General features: G+C 38.0%; 1 pseudogene; it reads left to right on the forward strand.

Annotated features, from left to right (window-relative positions):
* The first annotated feature begins 13560 nt into the window (after positions 1-13560).
* Positions 13561-14012, forward strand: LOC131513124 (ferritin light chain-like; annotated as a pseudogene).
* The last annotated feature ends 4190 nt before the right edge of the window (positions 14013-18202 follow it).

Raw genomic sequence — 18202 nt, forward strand, 5'->3', positions numbered from 1 at the left:
ATCTATCCTGCTCTTGAAACTTCCAGTCAAGGAGATTCCTTTTTGTACTACAATACCCTTTGAGAGAAAAGTACACTATTTACATAACTCACTGAAAATGATGCCCGTGATTTCCTCTTCAATAATTAGCAATCCCTATGTAATATTCTTTCATAAATGGTAACGTGAAAACACAATAAGTAACTAGCAATATTTAATGTGTGTCTATCATTTGCAGAAGCCATACGAAGAATTTTATACGTGTTATCTCATTCAATCTCCAAAATGTATTCTTTAAAGAAAATGTTATTGGAGGAATCCAGACTGAGAAGTTAGACAAACTGTCCAAGGTCAAAAACACAGCTTTTATACGGGACTAGGATTCGATCACAAATTTCTAATTCCAAGTCCTTAGTTGCTCTAATACTTTCTTTTGAGTAAGATATACATTCAAATTTCATGACATTTCCAAAAATATTAGAGCCAGACTAATTTTGTCAGCTCAGGGCAGGTCACATGTTAGAGCTCTCCCTGCTTCACCCTTGCAAAGCTGTAGCTATCGTCAATTCATCAGCGCAGATGATCCTTTTACACATAACTCAGATCATGTCACTTCTCTGCTCCCATGTTTCCAAGGTCTTCTCCTTAAGCCTGCAAAAGTCCCTAAAATGTCCTCCAAAGCTCAACCCAGTCTGCTCCCCCTCTTCTACCACGCTCTCTGGTCTCGTCTTCTGCCCCATACCTTCCTTCACTCCACAGACCCATGCTCATCTTCCTTTTTTCTTGAACATACCTTCCCCCTGCAGGGCCTTTGAATTTGCTGGTCCCTTGGACTGAAATGCCTTTAGGTTGTGATCACGTGGCCTGATATTCCAACTCCTGAAGGTTTTTGCTAAAATATCTTTCCCAATAAAACATTCTCTGAGCCCCTTTTAAAATGGTAACCCCTGTCTGACTTTGCTTGGCATTCACTGTGCCCCTTCTACAGCACGTAACCACCATCTGACCTGTATTTTATTTATTCTGTTTCTCTCTCCACAAAAAAGTAAGATCCTCGAGAAAAGGGACTAATTTTTTTGTCAATTTTGTTTGGTATTGAATCCCTAGGGCCTGGTATACAGAAGGTGCCAAACATCTGTTGAGATAGGAGAAAACAAATGTGAGAATGGTATTTGCGAGGCCATAATGCACATCATAATACAAGTCTCAGCTATATTCTATCAGCAAACTCAGGAAAAACATGTATTTGAACTGTAAATTAGAACTATGATCTACAAAGTAAAAATGAACAAATTACTCCAGGGTAATTTTATTTTTTCAACGTTTTTTATTTATTTTTGGGACAGAGAGAGACAGAGCATGAACGGGGGAGGGGCAGAAAGAGAGGGAGACACAGAATCGGAAACAGGCTCCAGGCTCCGAGCCATCAGCCCAGAGCCTGACGCGGGGCTCCAACTCACGGACCGCGAGATCGTGACCTGGCTGAAGTCGGACGCCTAACCGACTGCGCCACCCAGGCGCCCCACTCCAGGGTAATTTTAAATAAAAAAGGAAAGATCTCTCGAAGCCACATTTTTAATTTTTAAATGGACAGATTGAGAGCTTACAGACAAACAAAGATGTAAGATGAGCCACCCAGATACCTCGAATATGAAGTGCTCCAAATAGAGCAACTAATAAAGTTACCAACACAAAATGTCATGTTCAGAAAAAAAAAAAAAAAAAAAAAAATCAAGATTTCAGTGTCATGAGTTCATTGTTCCTGTCAATTGAGAAGTGTAGGAAATGAAGCAAAATTTAACCAGTGACACCAGTGAACGAAGTGACAAGAAGACAAGGGAATAATAGCTCCACAGTAATGACTCATGAGCACTTCAACTCACACTTGCTCTTTACCAATTTCATATTAAAACCTGATAAAGAAAAGAGTGCAATACAGCCACACAAGACCTTTAGGAGCTTTTAATATGAGCATCAGAGAGATCAGAAGTCAGAATCAGGAGTGATCCTTAAGTAATTTTTGAACAGTCATTAATTCCTCATGCTGCCAGAATTAGAAAAGAAGGCAAACCAAGACTGAGCTGGAGCTAGAATAACATTTTTGAAGGAGCATCACATTCCCAAACACTCGACCTGTTTTTAACTACCTTTCCTTGGCACTCAAACCAGCCACACTTTGTCAATTTGGCTATCTCACCAGATGGAGTGTTCTCAAGTTCCTCTCTGCCACTATCTTCTCCAAGTAGAGTTGAAAAGGCAAAAAAAAAAAAAAAAAAAAAAAAAAAAAAAAAAAAAAATCCAAAAGCTCGGCGGAGGGAACCATTCTTTTTATTTTGGCAGTGATGTGCAGCTCCTTGGCAGGCAGCACTGTTAGTTAACGTAGTTAGCACTCTGGAATTGTCTATGACTTTTGTCATGTGTTTAAGCTGATTAGCCCCCTGGGTGACTTTGGCTTTCCAGGCAGCATTTCTTTTGACAGCTTGCTGAGGGTACAGATGTCTGGACAGCAGATAAAGTTCTTAACCCTTATTTCTCATTTGGTTTCTGCTCAACTATTTTAACAGCGCCTGTGGACTTATAAACAGAAGGCAATGGTTTAAAATGTTTTAAGATGTTCACTTACGGGCTAACAACTATCCGCTACGGCAAATTTGCATCAGTAGAGGCACAGTAAAATGTGACTTCCTTCACACTTGAACTTCTTTCACAGGCTAAACTCCAGAGTTCTACCTCTGCAATCTCAAATTGACTCCAGCCTTTTTAATCCTCATTGCCACTACCGTTTCTCCCAGCCCTATTACTTATGCCTGATAACAGAACTAGGCTACTGAGTTCTTCACGATACGAGCTCATCTTCAGGTTTGTATTCTATTGTTTCCCTGGAAATGATCAATGCTCCTTCCGAACTACAATATTTTCCTGGTTATGCCCACTGCATTCCAGGCTGTGCTTCTGTTCATGATTAATTCACCTCATATTTTTATATAATTTATTGTTCAAAAATCAATGTTCTACCATAGCTACCCATTTGTAAAATATCTATATCCTCATAATCTTACCAACTTTAATATATCAAGTCCTAGTTCTGTTTTTCAAATGCCTTAAAAATTTCATATAAAATATATATATATTTTATATATTTTTTCACCATCAAATTAGTTGTACACACTGCTAATGAAATTCATCTTCCAGAAGGACAAATCTTGATCGGCTATAAAATAAAATTCTAACCCAAATTCCCTTAGGCTGTAATCACTATAATTAACCCGTTATTTCCATAATACTCATGGTGGCTCTGTTTTTCTACTTGAACTATGACTGATATAAATCCAAAGTTTAATAGCACAAATTCTTCAACTATTTCTCTTGTATTTATCTATTAGAAAAAGCAATCCATTTGCGTACACAAAGAAAATGGGTAGTATTGCTCAGTGTTTCACTATAAGAGCAAAAATTAGAAAACACAGGACTATCTACCAATTAATGAAGTGGTTAAATGCATTATGAAACATTCTTATGTCATGGAATATGATGCAGCAATTAAAAATGTCTATATCTGCCAGTTGTAGTCACCAACATAGCAAATGTATCAATATATACGAGAAGTGAAAAATAACAAATTGCAAAAACTGCATACTACGTTCTATAACACTTAATAGAGATAAATGCATGGAAAAAAGTCTGGGAGATTTTGCCATGAACTGTTACTTCTTGAGAAGGATGTATATTTGAATAATGGGATTAAAAGGGACTTGTTCTTTTTCACTCAACTTACCTTTGTATTGTTTGAATTATTGAAAAGAGAATGTATCCAAATATTATGTACTTATTTAAAACAATATACACAATGACAAAAATCTGGCCTCACGGTGGATTGCTTAATGGAGACCTGATGTTTATTTATCTATTAGATTATTTATGTTTGCTTATTTTTTACTTCACAACCACAACAGAGAAAACAGGTTATTAGAGCTGGCTAGAATGTTAATGTAATAGAAAGATATCCTCAAGCAGCACTGTTCAAATCCTGTATATGGTATAATCCTCAATTTTGGGTGCCACATTTCATGAGGGAAATTCATAACCAATGGAACTCTGGAGTAATCAATGCGATGGTTCATCTTACGTGTCAATTTGACTAAGCTAAGGGATGCCCAAGTAGCTGGTAAGGCATTTCTGAGTGTGTCTGTAAGGGTATTTCTGGAAGAGATTAGCATTTGAATTGGTAGACAAAGAAGAACCCCACCCCCCACTTCGCAATGCGGCTGGGCTTTATCCTATCTGTTGAGGGTATGAACAGAATGAAAAATATCAGAGGAAGGGCAAATTGGCTCTCTGCTTAAGCTAGGACATCTGTCTTCTCCAACTTGCAGATGTCAGCACTCTTGCTTTTCGGGCCTTTGGCCTCAGACACGGACTTATACCCTTGGTTCTCAGGACTGAATTTGGCCTGGAACTCCAACACCAGCTTTCCTGGACCTCTATCTTGCAGACAGCATATGGAGGGACTTCTCAGCCTCCGTAATTGCATGAGTCAATCCCTCATAATATACATCCTTCTGTACATCTCTTTCTATATACCTTACTATTTCTCCTAATAGTCACTGCAATAGACTATAACTAATACAGTCAGGAGCTAGAATCCACATGATATTAAAAACCTTAAATGTGGAGAATATTTACAACGAACAAGAGAAGGTTCTATCATTTAGGAAGACGTTAGCTGAAAAGCTGGAAAGCACCATAAACAAACTTCTCATGTGACGAGAGTACATGGTAAGCACTTTCAGGATGAATTACTTCATCTATGATTTTTCTTTCATTGTTGTAAAATGACCCCAAGAATCATGTGCTCTTATGGAAATATTAAAGGCCAGGAAGAAGAAAGGGAGGGGTCATTTTTCCTGCATCATTGACTAAGTGTCATCAATCAGAACCTCTACCTGTCTACAGTCAGCCACATGGAAAGAAGGCACATGGTGATAATATATAAACTAAAAATTTCTAAAACCTACTCAACTCGAAGACTTTAGACTCTCCAAATATCTCCACAAATTTACTAATCCAAAAAAGAGAAGCCACCACCATCATCACTGTTGGAGAAATAGAATAACCCTATTTCGGAAGAACCAAAATCCAAAACCTGAAGTCAGGTTATCTAGTTAGTTGGGTTTTTTTGGGTTTTTTTTTTGTTTTGTTTTGTTTGTTTTTTTTCAAATAGCAGGTATATGCAGTTATGGAATCAAAATATTTTATCTATATATTAAACCACTTGTAATAACAGTGATGTCATTCTCAAGGTAAAAAAAAAATGTGTATGCTTTACAAATGTCATTTAGAAATCAGAAAACTAGTAAGTCATTACTTCCCATGTATGAAAAACCAATCTAAATGTACTATTATTAAAGCCTAAGGATATTATTATACCCTAAGATACAAGTGTTCCCTCATGGGAACACTTTTTAATTACTATTTTAGATTCTCATCTTTACAATTCAGTACCTTTTTCCCAGCTTCTATTATTTTTCCATGTACCCAGCCAATTCCTTTCTGTCACCATTATCTACTAGGCTTCCTCACTATGTGGAACTCATCATTATTTCCAATTCACATCCCCTGAGAAGATGGATTTAGGAGTTAGACAGTGATTCTACCATAGTAATTTATAAAGGTCTTCTTAGAATTGGTCCACTTTACATGTGCTAATGACCAGCCCACTGAGTTTGACATTATCCACTATTACTAAACCTGCAGAGATACTTCACAGGGTTTCAGCCTTAATAACGACAAAAAGGCAGATGGAAGGACCTATTTATAAAACCTCAACATCTAGTTTATTTACTAAGCAGTAAGTACTGACCATTACAATGATTCACTCCCCTTCACTCTACCAAACTCCCAAGGCTATTTAATAGGTTCTTCGGTATTTGCTTATTAATTTTAAATCCAAGCATTAGATTTATGCTGCATTATTACCACCTCTTAAATCTTAAAGGCTTGATTTATATCTTTTTATCTTCTCTATTGACATAGGCCTCATCCATCAGCTGTAAATTGTCATTCAATTTCAAATACATTCTCTATGAAGTTTGACCAGCTTTCATCTAAAAAGAGACACATCTTTCCCTCAGACATTGACAATAATCAACAGCTAGCCAACGACAAGAGGCTTGACTTCAATGGAGTTTCTAAATGATATATGGAGAATATGTTGAGATGAAAACCATTCCTTTGAGATCTAATTTGAGGCCCTGCTAACAAAATGTGATTCATATCATAATTTTAATTATATTTTTAAATTTAAATGAATTTTATTCATTTAATTTATTCATAAGACCTCATCCAAAAGTCTCTATCACTGAATGCATCTCTGTTCTTGAGTTTTCATTATTAAATCAAGATTGGGTTCAGGGCATGCAATGAATTCTGATACCAGCTACCCAGTATTAGGCCAATTTCACAGGCTAGGGGCACAATCCTCCATAAGACTGCCATTACTTCAGATACCAGCTGCAGGTTTGGGAGTCCCCAGGCCATCTTCACTTACGACCTGCAGGCTAAAAATTCAGGGTTCTCATCATCCCCTCAGATTTGATAATTCACTAGAAAGACTCACAGAACTCAGCAAAGCACTCTACTTACTATTATAGTTTTATTATTGCAAAAAGATAGAAATAAAAACAAGCCAAAGGGAAAGAGATATAGTGTGAGGTATGAGAGGGCTCTCAAAATGAAGCTTTCACAGTCCCCAGAGATGCATTTCCTGCCTAGCACAAAGATACGTGATAATATGCAGAGTACTATCAACCAGGAAAGCTCACCTGAGCCTCAGTGTCTATGGTTTTTATTGGAGTTTGATTATGTAGACATAATTGATTGAATCAATGGCCACTTGGCAGAACTCAATCTCCAGCAGGCTGACAGCACATGACTCAAAGCTTCAACTCTCCAAGTACGTGTTTGGTCTTTCCTGATGGCCAGCACTCATCTTGAGTCATCTTGTTAACATGAACAAGGCGTTCACCATGAGTCATCTCATTAGCATAAACTACCAGGTATAGTTCAAGAAGCACACCATGAATAACAAAGACAGCCCTATCACTTAGGAAATTCCAAGAACTTAGAAGCCATCCCCCAAGAACTGGGAACACAGTCCAACAAAATTCTCTATTCCTAGGACTTATAGGTTACTTTCCAGGAACCAGGGACAAAGGCTAACCAAATCCTTTATCACAAAGAATGGGGGTGGGGGGGAGGGAGGGAGATTTTGTTATGTTCATAGTTGGCTATTTCATATGAAATTCAAAATTTCTCAAATCCAGAGAAAACTCAGCACAGTACACCAAAAACAATAGAATAGACTTGATGTTCAACACTGACCACTTTGTTCTCTTCTACCACCTATCTTTCAATAGCCAGTGCCTCAGTGGGGAAAATGAATGTTAAAGGGAGGCTGTGTCCAACATGCATCTATCAGTTAGTTGAAAAGCCAGCAAGGCACAATTTCAGCCCACCACATATCAAACCACAAAAAATTTCTTTCTACTGACTTAGTCAACCTGGCACTTTTCAGGACTTATGCTTTGATGTACATGAAGGTTTTTCCTATTGTAACAATAGACTAATGTTTTTATCTCATTGTACGATAGATTTCCACTTTTTTTCCCTTAGTTTTGGTTTTCATTTAATGTATTTTCTTTTTAATTTATGTAAACCTTTGAAGCACGCCTATTCCAAGTAGAACAGCCCCTTTCTCCTGACAGAATCGTCCCCCCAAAAAAACACCATCAAAATTACTAGGAAAAAATACTCCAAATAAACTACATAACTTCCAAAAAATATACCTACCACTATTTTTTTCAAGAATATTATGGAGCTGTGATTTTTGCATACAGTTTTGTTCCCTAAAAGTGCACCCTACATTTTGGAGAATGCTTTCAATAAAGCTAAGAACCAGATACCGAAAACCCTGGAGATTATTTAGCCAGAAGCTCTTGGTAGCTGAGCTGGGTGAATTAGCAAGTGTTTCTACAATTTCAGGGATAAAGACAAAGCCAACAAATAATGTATGTGCTTTTTCCGTGGAATATCCATATTTTGCAATCAACCAAAGAACTTGGAGGTTAATCTAACTCCAAAATTAAACCATCTATAAAAAGGATTAAGAGTGAAATTAAGTATGTTACATGAGCTTTTCCACTGAAATGTAATCACTTAATTAAGGGAGGTAGTTCAAAAATCTGCATGCTTTTTTTCTTCTTGAAAACGAAGCCCAAATCTTAACAGAGTCAGCAAGACAAAGACTCTTATCTGAGGGACTGAGACCCACACCACCACCTCTCCTCCTCCACACACACAGACCTCTATCAGGCAAATGCATTAATATGCTTCCTTAATTGCCATCTTATATTCATCACGAAGGACTCGTCAGTTATTCGAATTTACAATGTCACTTTCAAGACGGATAAGGTAATGTTCTTACTGAATTCTTTGCATAAAGTCAATTCTAAATAAAGTCATATATGTTTAGGTCAAATCTCAAATTGGAATAAATCCTCCAAATTTTCCTTTGAGGGTGATTACTCTCATTACCTACCACCAATAGATCTATAATCTATTTTTGACTTAGAATGTTTTTGCTGGTTTTTTCATCCTTAAGTCCAAGAGTATAATGAATGTTATGGTGATTTGTAAAAGCAAATAGAATACTATAGTTGTTTAATAAATCACAAAAATCAACTAAGTATGGTCAACATCATTACAATTCTAGAACCAAATATCTTCCAGGTGTAGAAAACTCATCATTCACAATGCACAGTGGGTAAAGTGATTTTGCCTTTCAAAACAGACACATTTCATTCAGCATATGAAATTTAAGTTGGCAATTCTTACCTAAGTTGGGAGAATTTTAATTTGTATTCAAAAATGAGTGGCACTTGCAAACAAGGTGGCATATTGAAGTTGTGTGCATCATAACTGTCTTTTATTGTCAGGAATGCACTTCTTGAGAATTACCCAGAGTAATGTGTAACAATTACTTTTATATTAGGTCTTGATCAATTGTACAGCATATTTTCTCAAAATTATCAGTCATAAAGAAAAGCCTTCAGCAATGATAGCCTAAAAATAGTTTATTGCAGTCACATTTACTCAATTCATTTATGTTTTTCATTCCTCTATATTCAGATGGTTTTTTTGCCCTCATTTTCTACATTGTCTCTAAAGCAATATACCTGCACATTCTTGATGTTTTACTCAATTTTTGTAACACAAAGTTTTCAATACTGAACACAGATAGGTAATTATCTAAAAGATATCTTTGCATTTATTTGCCAAAAGTCATTTTTCAGAAGTGCTTTGTTGTTGCAAATGATAGCTTATTGGAATACTATTTCCTCTTAATTAAAGAGCAGCCTGATTCCTGTGAGACTTTATGATAAGCAGAAGTAAAATAAGACTATGTAAAACCTTTCTCAGCCACACTGGTGGAAATATACTTAAAACTATGAAAGATCAAAAATTGTGATGGAGCACCTAGGTGGCTAAGTCAGTTAAGCATCCGACTTTGGCTCAGGTCATGATCTCACAGTTTGGGAGTTCAAGCCCCAGGTCAGGCTCTGTGTTGACAGCTCGGAGCCTGGAGCCTGCTTCGGATGCTGTGTCTCTTCTGCCCCTTCTGTGCTCACGCTGTCTCTCCCTCTTTCAAAAATAAATAAACATTAAAAAAATGTTTTTTAAATTGTGCCCAGGGATGGAGGTATCAGTTTTGTGGAGCTAAAATTTATACAATGGTGTGGGTGGGGGGCATGAGGCAGGGGAGGCTCTATAAAAATAATTACAAATACAAGATTAGGCCAAGGAAGAAGTCAGTGAGGGACCGTAGAGCTTAGTATTCATTAGCTTCATGACAAACTCACTCTATTCACTAAAAACCTATCTCTATACTTATTTTTAAACTGGTAAAATCACTAAATCTACATTAAATCTTCTATCACATTTCTACAGATTGAGAATTAAGAATTAAAATCAATTCCAATATGGAAAATAGGCCAAGTGGCTGCCAGAGATAAATGTTATGCTGATAAATAAAGCTATATTATGAAAAAAAAATTGCTAAGCATGGAGATAAAACCTGATCATTATAAAATTCTAACCATCACCTCCCCCTCTGCAATCCTTATGAGAGTGAAGACCAAACGGCAATTTTTCTTCGTTTTGTTGGCTGTTGTTTTTGCTTTGTTTTAAATCCAGCCAAAAAAATTAAAATCCACCAGCTCTTCCAAGTGTCAATAAATCTATGATCATACAGTGAAATCTGAGGTTATACAAACTTTGAAGGTGAAAGAAAATAAAGGTCATTTTTTGGAGCTAAACTTAAAGTCAAATTAGGATTCTACCTCTTACTCCATTACCTGAGGATATAATTTAATTTTCCTAAGATTGAGTTTGTTCATCTGTAGCAGGTGGACCATAACCCCTACCTGAAAGTAATGTTGTAACAATTAGAGTTGCTATATGTGAAATTTTTAACATGTGGGAGATTACATAAATAGCAGTTTCTAACACTAAACTGTCAGCAGTAGTATCTTCTAAATTTTCTATAGGGAGTTTTGCTTAAAAAATACATTTATTAAAAATTGTGGATGTGGTGGGTCACCTGGGTGGCTCAGTCGGTTAAGCGTCCGACTTCGGCCCAGGTCATGATCTCACGGTTCATGAGTTCCAGCCCCGCTTCGGGCTCTGTGCTGACAGCTCGGAGACTGGAGCCTGCTTTGGATTCTGTGTCCCTCTATCTCTGCCCCTCCCCAGCTCATGCTTGCACTCTGTCTCTGTCAAAAATAAATAAACTTAAAAGAAAAAATTGGGAGGGGCGCCTGGGTGGCTCCGACGGTTAAGTGTCCGACTTCGGCTCAGGTCATGATCTCGTGCTCTGTGAGTTCGAGCCCCGCGTCGGGCTCTGTGCTGACAGCTCAGAGCCTGGAGCCTGTTTCAGATTCTGTGTCTCCCTCTCTCTGCCCCTCTCCCGTTCATGCTCTGTCTCTCTCTGTCTCAAAAATAAATAAACGTTAAAAAAAAAAAATTAAATAAAATAAAATAAAAATTGGGGACGTGGAGCAGATAGCAGAGAAAAGAAGAAAGGGAAAGAGAAATATACAAAGGGAGCTAAAGAGGAGGAGAGAATGGGGAAAAAAACATGGCACAAAACTTGCAAGAATAAAGGGGCTCAGTATAAAATTTCTGCTGGTGGAATCTAATGACCAATGTCTAACGATTTACATCAAATTATGTTTTGCCTCTGTTGCATACCTCCTGTCCCCTCCTCAGGCTTCAAGACTGACCAATGTGATTTTTACTGTGGTCACATTGAAGGAAATGAAAGAAAGGAGCATCAAAAAGAGGTGTGGTACATCTTTCCAATTACATAAGTCTTCTTTTGGTTGCTTTCATTAATGTTTTGTATATGAATCCTAAACGTTCTTGTTAAATTCGTATCAAATTACTTTTTATGGCTTTTAAGAATTTCAAATTCCAGTTGTTCATTGCAGTTAACTTTTGTATATTGAGAGCGTATCCTGTGACCTTGCTAAGCTCCCCTATTAGTTTCAGAGAGTTTTTGTAGATTCTTCGGGATTATCAGCATACACAACCACACTATCTGTGAATAAAGGTGGTTTTATTGTTTCTTTCCAAAAAAAATTTATACATATATATGTGTGTGTGTGTATATATATATTTATGCACAACTGACCGATGCAACTTGACCAGATATAACTCGCTCTTACCCTTATTGTTACAGATGAAGTGTTTCGGGCTATGATTTTGCCCATGATTCAAACCTGTCAGTTTGGCTAGACAGCTTAATCCAAAAGTCACATTCAAGTGAAAGTTGGAATCCTACTCATTTTGCCACACCCTAGAAGAAACCAGAGAAACTTGTGATTTCTGTTTAAAACGCAGAAAGCTGGGAAGCACGTTGCTTCACCATTACAACCAAAACAACCACAAATGCCAGGCAATCAACAAATTCAAAACTTTCTTGAACCCATGAGAGAGATAAGGTCTCAGAGCCAATCACTGACCTGAAAAGTAAGGAGAAAAGCAGTCTCCAAGACGAAAAAGGATACAAGAACTTGCATACCCAGGGGGAGAATCTGCCTGTTGCCACAGGACAATAGGCCAAATTCAGGTAAAATTTTTAATCCATTTCTAAATTCCAAGTGAGGACAGGAATGAGAATACAGAATCCCTGGGAACCACAGACACAAGCGCATTCACAACTCCTCACCCATTCTTCAAAAACCCTACCTGAGCTCCACAGAAAAAGACTGGGTCAGGACATGAGGCCCAAGAGAACCTCCATTCCTGTCCAAGTGGCAGAGAGGTAAACAGCTGTAGCAAAGCACAAAGCCCTGCCCACACGCTTCTCATCTACCCCTCCCACAGAAAAAAAGGCTTAAGCATCTGGGGTTAGGGCAGCAAAAGATTGTTGCCTTTCAAGTACTTTAAAGAACTACAGCTGGGGGAAGGGAACAGAAAAATAATTTACACCTGGAGCTGCCTGCTGAGGACCACACCATTAGCTATCTCAGCAGGGTTGCTGTTACTTCTTGTTATCTTTTTTGTTTGTTTTTTGTATACATCCACAAGGTAATCTTAAGTTTTTTATGAGAAAATAAGTGAATTGAATTAGCTAAAAGAATTTTGGAAAAGGAGAACCAAGTTTGAGGTTCACAGTAACTGATATCTACAAACAAAGCAGTAGCCAAGACTGTTCAGGGCTGGAGAAAGGATAGACCCGGCGGCCCAATGGGACTGGATGGAGGGTTCAGAAAAATGAAACACACCGGCACATATACAGGGGATCCTTGCCCAATATGGAGGGGAGGAGGTGGGTGTGGGAGTTAGGGGTGCCAATCCCCAGGTAGTGGAAAATCCACCTATTACTTTTTTATTTATTTATTTTACAGATAGAAAGTGAGTGTGAGCAGGGTAGAAGGGCAGAGGGAAAGAGAGACAGAATCTTAAGCAGGTTCCATGCTCACCAAGGAGCCTACGAGGGGCTAGATCCCATGACTCTGGGATCATGACCTGAGCCAAAATCAGGAGTCCGACGCTCAACTGACTGAGCCACCAAGGCATCCCTCCACTTATAACTTCTGAGTTATAGGCATCCCTCCAAGTATAACATCCCTCCACCTATAACTCCCCAAAGCTTAACTACAAATAGCCTAATGTTGATGGGGAAGCCTTACCAACAACATAAAACAGTCTAGTGGCAAACATTTTGTATGTTATATGTATTAAATGCTCTATTCTTACAATAAAGTTAGAGAAAAAAAATGTTGAGAAAATATATTTACAGTACTCTGCTGTAAAAAATACTCATATAGGCAGGGTGCCTGGGGATCCCCAAGATCTATCACTTGCTTCAAAAGTGTTTAGAATGGAGGAATGCCCCTTCTTGCAATTTCTTTTCCCGTTGCAACCTTGGAAGCCATTGTCTCAGCCACCCTCTGCTTCCGGGACCAACCAACACGGTTTTGTTTTCTTTAGCTTAGCTTCTAATGCCAATCAACCATAAACTCCCAGATTCCTCAAAATTATTCCTGTCAGGTGGAAGCTGCCGTCAACCACTTGATCAACATGCATCTGCAGGCCTCTACACTTACCTTTCTCTGAGCTTCTATTTCCACCAGGACGATGACGTGGCTCTGGAAGGCATGGGACACTTCTGCGGGTTGCCGAAGCGCAAGGGCTCCCAGCGTCTCTGGAAGATGCAAAACCAGCGCGGCGGCAGCACCCTCTTCCAGGACGTGCAGAGCCATCCCAGGGTGAGGGGAGTAAAACTGGACACTTCAGAAGCTGCCTCTGCGCTGGGGAAAGACCTGAAGTGGACCCTTTTGTATCTGCTTGCCATAGGCTCTGCCTGCGCCGTGTGAGTTCCTAGAGAACCACTTCCGGGAGGAACAGGTGAAACTCACCAGGAAGATGGCGACCACGTGACGAATTCTGCAGGCTGGCCGCCAGGCTAGGCTGGGCAAGTTAGGCTCACTCTCAAGCGTGAGTAGGAGCCTCCAGAACCCAGAGTCTGTTGATAATTCCCTCAGACATCCCCCTGACGTCAGGACTGCTGCCTGAACCTCTCCCTTCAGCTACTAGGCCGCTGTTTAACCACCTGGGAGTCTTCTTAAAAGCTGTGGACCAACTGGAAACAATAAAGCTTTTTGCAGGGCTGAGTGGGGGGATCTGACTACACGTGAATGCGCGCAAGTTCAAACCCATATTGTTCAAAGTTCAACTGCATGTTCAATTGATTTTCAGTAAACATGCAAGGAGATTCAATGAGTAAAGAATAGTCTTTCCAACAAATGGTGCTAGAAAAATTAGATATCCATAAGCAAAACAATAAGGAACCTTCACTCATGCATCTTGCCTTATATAAAAATTAAATGCAACTTGATCATAAAAATGATCCATTAAAGAACAGATTGATAGATTGGACTTCATCAAAACTTAAAACATCAGCTTTTCAAAAGACAAGGTTAAATAGTGAAAAGACAAGCCATAAAATAGAGGAAGTATTTGCAAGCCATTGATAGAGGGCTTATATCCAAATTATATTAAGAACTCTCAAAAGCAAATAAGAATAGAATTATAAGAAATGGGTAAAAGACTTGAAAAGGAATTTTACCAAAAAATGTAGAAGGATGTAAAACAAGCACATCATCTAAATGATACTTAATATCATTAGGAAATAGGGAAGTACAAGTTAAAAACAAAATGAGATACCACTATCCTTGTAATGGCTAAACTAAAAAAAAAAAAATAAGAAGTGCTGGTGAGGGGGCAGACCCACTAGAACTCTCATAGATTTCTGGTAAGATAATAGTATACCACTTTCGAAAGCATTTTTTTAGTTTCTTATGAAACTAAACATATATTTGCCATATGACCAGGAAATCTTACTCCTTGGTATATATTTACCCAAGTGAAATGAAAACCTGTCTTCACACAAAAACCTATAAATAAGGGGGTAGGAAGGCAGAAGTGTCAAAAGGGCACCAGTTACATTTCAAACAGCCAGGTCCAGGTAACTCCCAGGGCCCTGAGATCCCTCTGCCTATCCAGAGACACACAGTGACCTGGCCTGGGCAAAGCTCTTCTACCTCCACAGGCAGCACCAGCAGGAACTAGCAGGAGTCCCAGTGGCAACAGGCAAATCAAGAATCCAAAACAAAACATGGCAAGGCTCTAAGGATGACACTGTCTTTGGAAACACAGCCCACAATAGGCCAAGACCTACATGCTAAACCTAATAGAGTAAGTGCTTGCTAAAATAAAAGATTCAAATAGGACCCAGAATCATTGCAAATATACTGGCTGTCCTACTATACAATAGTTTAGCAAAACATTACCATTAGGGGAAACACAAGATCTCTTTGTATTATTTCCTACCCGTGCACGCAAACAATATTATCTCGATTACAATATACATGACAAAAGGGGCATTTGGGTGGCTCGGTCGATTCAGTATCTGACTCTTGATTTCCGCTCAGGTCATGATCTCAAGGTTCATGAGTTCAAGCCCAATGCCGGGCTTTGTGCTGAAAGTGTAGAGCCTGCTTGGGATTCTCTCTCTCCCTCTCTCTCTGCCAATCCCCTGCTCATGACTCTCTCTCTCTTTCTCTTTCTCAAAATAAATAAAAAAACATTTAAAAAACATACACAAAAAAAGAAAACTTATACATAAATGCTTATGTAGCAACTTTATTTGTGACTGTCCCAAACTGGAACCAACCCATACATCCCTCCACTGGGAAGCAGATAAAATAATGGTGGTACATTTACATAACAGGAAACCAATCAGCAGTAAGAAAGAACTACTGATACATACAACAGTCTTTTTAAATCTCAAAAGCATTATGCTTAGTTAAATAAGCCAGAGTCAAAAAGGTACATATTCTGTAATTCCACTTATGTTACATTCTCTCAGAGGCAAAATATGGGGGAATAAAAACCAAGGCTGGGGATCCGGTAGTTAGTAGTTAACTATCAGGGGTAAGTTGAATTTTGGAGGATGGAACTTTTTCAATATTTTGTTCTATATCTGGGTTGTGATTGTGGTTTCATGACTGTATGTTTTGGTTTTTTTCAAAAGCATACAATTTTAGAGGATGGAACTTTTTCAATATTTTGTTTTATATCTGGATTTTGGTTATGGTTTCATGACCATATGCTGTTTACAAAAAACACTCAGAACTGTACAACAAAAGGATGAAATAAAAAACTTTAAAAAAAAGGGTAAATTTTACTGGATGTAAATTTTACCTTAAATAAATAAAATGGGAAAAAAAGAAAAAACACATTAGTTTGACCCCTGAATATTCAAGACTGATTATGACTATAAAAAGTGAGTGGTGCTGGGTGTTTCAGTCTGTTAAGTGTCCAACTCTTGGTTTCAGCTCAGGTCATGATCTCATGTTCATGAGTTCAAGACCCACATTGGTCTCTGCACTGGCATTGTGGAGCTTACTTGGGACTCTCTCTCTCTCTTCCTCTCTTTCTGTCTCTGTTCCTCCCCACCCCCCTTGTGCTCTCTCTTTCTCAAAATAAATAAACTTAAAAATTTTTTAAATTAAAAACAGTGAGCCTATTATATAACCCATAAAAGTATTAAAACTGCAATTAAAGCATTTTTTAAAATCATCCATAGTCCTGCCATCCCGAGATGTCACATTCTTTTGTGTAGTGTCCATGTACACATTTTAAACAGAAACATATCCATAATCATTTTACATTTGTACATTATTCCATTTAACTAAAGTATAACTGACTTAACCTTTCCTTATTAATGGACATTTGGACCACATTATAATGTTTTAGCATGATAAGCAAAACTCCATTCAACATCTTGATATACATACTCATTTTTTCTTTTGATTTTTTTCACTTGGGCTAAATTTCAATGCATGGAATTACAGCAAGGAGCACTTAATTTTTCTTCACCAGTTTGATCATTTTTCCAAAAAGATTTTTGCTTATTTTCCACCCCGATAACAGAAATTAGTGCAATTTTATAATATCTCATATCCACTAATATATATGTTATATATGTAAAATTTTCAACTTAATATATGTAAAATGCAGTATTTTGCTTTAATTTCCATTGTTCATTTGTATCACTGATTACATTATTTCAAAGGTTTGTTTCAAATTTCAAATCCATGTGAGACATAGTTTATCCGTATCCTCTGTGCATATATACTTTTAATATATATGAACATAGCAATTTTGCCATGGATAAGTGGTATTTTCCTAAATGTTCCTTCCAGATTCATGAAAAATTATACAGGAATCTCTAAGTAAAAGGAAGCCAGGGACCATTGGTTTCATGGTGGCCACCATATGCTAATACTAGATGCTTAAAACTATTTGTTGGAAGGAGAGGGAGGAAAGAAGGGAAAGGAACTTACTCCCTCTATTAAAGAGCCATTATAAACAAGGAGTAATCATCTTAACAGGGAGGTTCATGAGAAGTCTCTCTGTCTTTTTCTTCTTGGAATTAGGACACTTTGCCATACTTTTTCCCTTTTAAAACTTTTGCTTATTCAATTTTAAAATATATGTTTATTTCTAAGGTGAAGGTGAAGTATCATCTGTTAACTGGAATACTGGATTTCTCTTCAGGAAGATGTGACAACTCTCGATGTACTTGGTTTTGAGGGTTTCGATTGTTTATTTTGCAGAAAGGAAACAGTGCTTAAAATAGGCGAGGTTTTGCTATTATAAACCCAAACGGCCGTTTTGTTTTGATTTGTTTTTTAAACTTCCCCTCTCCTGTCATCTTACTGTGTGTGACACCAATCTTAGTCAAATGAGGTATTTTTGTTTGTCAAGTGAGATGGCAAATGTAACAGGTACATTACTGGCACAATAGCGGGAATAGTATTAAATCTATCTTTGACAAGGAGTAGCGACATCACAGACTGGTGGTTCCATATGAGAATTGTCCTACACAAAATCATCCTAACTCACCCCCCGCAGAATAGCTCATGAGATACTGGTGGTCCATCTGGAGCCCTCAGAGCCAATTCTACTAATGCAGGAGGATGGTGTGTACGTGAGTGCATGGCTGGGATAATCCTGGGTCACGATCATTGGTGATGAACAGTGAAGGTTTTCAGAGAGGCCAGAATCAAAAAACGCCTCCCTTTTCACGATG

This window comes from Neofelis nebulosa, chromosome 5, assembly GCF_028018385.1.
Source record: "Neofelis nebulosa isolate mNeoNeb1 chromosome 5, mNeoNeb1.pri, whole genome shotgun sequence".
NCBI lineage: Eukaryota > Metazoa > Chordata > Mammalia > Carnivora > Felidae > Neofelis > Neofelis nebulosa.